The sequence below is a fragment of the Octopus bimaculoides genome, chromosome 14, assembly GCF_001194135.2.
Source record: "Octopus bimaculoides isolate UCB-OBI-ISO-001 chromosome 14, ASM119413v2, whole genome shotgun sequence".
In the NCBI taxonomy this organism is placed as follows: Eukaryota; Metazoa; Mollusca; class Cephalopoda; order Octopoda; family Octopodidae; genus Octopus; species Octopus bimaculoides.
The window spans coordinates 4,014,929-4,019,123 of NC_068994.1; the positions used below are offsets into that span (position 1 = coordinate 4,014,929).

The 4,195-nt window shown below is 38.1% G+C and overlaps 1 protein-coding gene across 2 annotated transcripts in view; it reads left to right on the forward strand.

Moving 5' to 3' along the window:
- The first annotated feature begins 328 nt into the window (after positions 1-328).
- The window catches only part of LOC106870113 (zinc finger protein 226), an 8,407-nt gene continuing 4,540 nt past the window's right edge, over positions 329-4,195 (forward strand). Inside the window, exon 1 of one of the 2 annotated variants that reach the window (XM_014916102.2) lies at positions 329-493. The gene's annotated coding sequence lies outside the window, so the exon portion shown is untranslated. Of the gene's footprint in view, positions 494-1,129; positions 1,216-4,195 lie in introns of those variants that run through there. The other variant, XM_052972983.1, reaches the window with a different exon arrangement.

Genomic DNA, 4,195 nt, shown 5'->3' on the forward strand with positions numbered 1-4,195 from the left:
GCGTGTATTGACTAAAGGAAATAGTTTAGTAATGGGGCGTATGAAAACCTCGACGGAAAAAAGTGTCGAGGGCTTATTTTGTCAAAGTTTTTACAAGGCACTTTATCGCGTCGAACTTAAAATTTTTATCTCAGAACCATTAGACGAAACTTTACAACTTTGTTAACTTTTAAATTTCAGGCTCGGAGACTTGTCTATTCGAAACCCAAATCTGTCAGCTTACAACATCAGTTTTGTTGTTGAATAATATTTATTTATTTCTTTTAGCCGGAATAAATTAACGGCTGAGATTTTAATGTAAATTATATTAACACTGTGATAATCATTTGACAAGAACTGCAAGGCTCCCAGTTCACATTTAGCCATCCACTCGTGTACAACAGTGAATCAGAAATTTGAAGGTGCAAACTCTTCAGCTTTTATATTGGAGTAGAGTAACAAGTATATAGAATATATTCGACTAAGTGTGTGTGTGTATATATATATAATTACGGTAGGTGGTCATATTTTCTTTTATTTATAATATGAATTGCTGTTTAATCTTCAGGCTTTCAGCACCGACTTCTGAAATAATTTGGTAGAGTTTTGGAGTAGATATACATAGGAAAAGAAAGTGGACATGTAATAAGTTAAAAAATAATAAAATTGGCTGCTATTTCAAGCATGTCTATAGTCCATGTAGAAGCTTTCTTGATGCTCCACTGCTTAAATTTATTTACTATTGGCAGGGCCGGTCCCTGGAATTTTTAGAAGGGAGGGCACAAGGCCAGAAGGGAATACAATTCCAGGAGAAAAGGGCGTAATGACAGTATTTAGAAGGACGCACTTCTTTTCTTGAGGGTGGCACTTGCCCCTCAGCAGTCCCGGATAGGTGTGTCCTGCTTTGAACGTCTGGATTCTTAGCCGGGATTCGAAACCCAGTGTAGATTTTCCTATGAGTCTCTTCTTCTTGTTCTCGACATTTGCACTTAGGAATTTAGGAGAATCAATTGTCATGTTTCGATAAGTCCTATTGTTTCCTAGGGTTAAACCGGGTTCAGACGAGATAAATGACGAAAAATCCTGTTTAGCCTGACTTAATTCAAGTAGGCAAATATAAATGGAGAATCCAAATTCAAATTTTTCTCATTCGCCTGGCTAGAGGATCACTTCACGCATGATATGTCACCGTGGGGCTTTACAACTCTCACCCTCTCTACTCCTCAACCCGAAAAGGTAAAGTCTATTGCTCTTTCTCTCGCCTTCTTCCGTCCGTCACAGTAGCATAGAGGAACCTAACTATTTACGAAATGGACTGCAGAACTGCAACTTATCTTTATACAACTCGAAGCAGTTGTTTTTTTAGGTTTGTCCCGTACGATGAGAAAATCTGGTTCGTTCAAACACTAAAATGTTCCGACTTTGGATGGCGGAAAAAACAAAACAAAAAAAAAAAAAATTCTGAAATCAGCAAGGAGTTCCAATCCTGCCGTGCGAACTCGTGAACATATTCATGCCAGCTCAGTCTAGACCTCGTCCTGCTTGTCTTTAACGGAGCTCTTGAAGGTATGTCTTGTCCATTGTGATAGCAATTGTGACTATCGGCATGGCTGTGTGGTTAGAGACGTTTGCTTACCACCCACATGGTTCCGGGTTCAGTCCCACTGCGTTGCACCTTGGGCAAGTGTCTTCTGTTATAGCCTTAGGCCGACCAAAGCCTTGGGAGTGGTTTTGGTAGACAGAAACTGAAAGAAGCCTGTTGTATGTGTGTTTTGCCCCCACCATCACCGCTTGACAACCAGTGCTTGTGTGTTTGCGTCTGTGTAACTTAACGGTTCGGCAAAAGAAACCAAGACAATAAGTACGAGGTTTCAAAAAAATAAGTACCGGGTGTCGATTCGTTCGACAAAAACTTAAAGCGATGCTCCAGCATGGCCGGAGTCTAATGACTGAAACAAGTTAAAGATAAGTCGCAAATAAGTATAAGTTTTGTAATTTAGACATTTTGCTTATTCCTGGGTTCAGAGATTAAGGGTGACTTATTCTCGGACCACTGGCATTGATAAAGGTGTGATGGAAAGGATATTTGGCTGCTATTTGTAGCAGGTCTGCCTGCCATCCATTGTTAATGTCTGGGATGAAAGTATGACATAAAAACTGGCGATATTCTTAGCAGCACTTTTAAAGGGGTGGCACTTTTTGGTTTGCTGTAAGCAAAATGTATTTTTTTGTGGGGTCTGGAGGCGGCAAACGGAAGGGCCGCCTCGGATGGCACACACTCTAGCTATGCTAGTGTCTCAGACTTCTCGATATAACGATTATTATTCATAAAGTTTATGGTTTTTCAGCGTTATTCATAATAATTCTTGATGTTTAAAATCTTATTGGAGAGAAAAGGATGTGGATTGCACACAAGTAAAATTAGGCTATGAAGGTTTTTCATACACGCGCTTTTATCTATAATCTGAGGGTTGGGCATTCTTATAGAGGAATTTCTTTGGATGTTAAAAAAAATGTTGGATTTTTTGCGCTTGTTTTTTCCTTTTTTTTTTTTTTAATTATTATTTATTCAGAATTGTAATCTACGATGTTAAAAACCTTCTCATTCGAAGGAATTCTAGTTTTTGACGCACTAGAAAATTTCTGAAAGGATGAAAGACAAAGTCGACTTCAGCGAAGTTTGAATGCAGAATGATCTGATCAATATAAGCAAATTTTTAGGGTTGTTCAATACCATTAACCACGAAAGAATGAAAGGCTTAAAAAATTTTTTTTTAATCAACTTCGGCGGGATTTGAACTCGGAACGTAAACAGTCAGAATAAATAGATAATACAGGCTTTATTGTATAAAATATAAGAGACTGGATTTCAAAAGTGCTGGTGAGGACCGCGTAGCAAGTCAAATGTATTCCCACCTAGAATTTATTGTTCATATGACTAATGGCTTTAATACCATTCCCAACCATTTCAATCGGTTTTTTTTTTCTCCTTTCTTTAATAATGATTGATGGCGATTTTTTTCATCTGTTCTTTTCATCTACCATTCTGTTTTTTCTGTCCCCCCCACCTCTTAGTTTTTATTCCGTTCAACACCATTCCTGACTTAACGATTTCACTGTAGATAGCTATAGCTATGAACCATACAATAAACGTGGCTGACTTTTCTCTGTGTGTGTCATAGATATTATATTATTACAAGTTATTATTGACGGTACTGTATTAATTTTACGATGGCCACTTTAGTTATTAGATCCACCAGGTATTTTGTCATGTTCTTTCTCAGTTTCTGACAGCTCAATCTCGCTATTAATTCCAGTTCCTTTTGTCGCCAACATTGTAATTCTGTTGGCTTCATTGCAACGTTGCTAAGAATATCGCCAGTTTTTATGTCATTCTGTCATCCCAGACGTTAACAACGGATGGCAGGCAGTCTTGCTAGAAATAGCAGCCAAATATCCTTTATATCACACCTTTATTGACTTTGACTTTAAAAGGAAATAAGCGTTGGTATTGTAGTCGGGCGTGTTCTTGATAAAATGAAAGAATACAATGGATTAGTCGCGACTGGATTGCCATATGATTATAGGGTCTGTTCAACAATTGTCATCTTGGATATCTGTTGTATCGGTGGTTAACCTGGGTTCATTTGGCCCCTAGGGGACCATGTAAAATTTTTTGGGGATCCACACAAGCAAAGTAGTAAAACTGGGGACTCACAGTATATAAAGGGTCCAGGAAAATAATTGAGAATAAACAGTTAGGTAATGTTTAACGTAATTCAACCTACACAAGTGAATGGGGGGAAAACGAAATGGGAATTTTGAAAGAAGTATCTATAAAACTAGTTTCTAAACATCGAATGTCTCTGGGGGTCCACTGGAACGAAATAGCAATCAAAGGGGGTCCATAATTTTTTTAAATGGTTGAGAATCACTGAGCTGTCGTCATCAATAATATTAACGAAGGAGCCTCTACATCAGTGGTTATCAACAGGGGACCCCTAAAGGTTCGTGTAAGATTTTTGGGGGTCCATGCAGCGAAATAGTAAATTGGGGATCTACAATAGTATTTTAAGGGCCCCTGGAAAAAATTGCTTTAGATGTATGTATTGGAAGAAACAGTGTGGTTTCTTTCTCTAATTGTCCAGCCTACACAAGTGAATGGGGGGAAAACGAAATGGGAATTTTGAAAGAAGTATCTATAAAACTAGTTTCT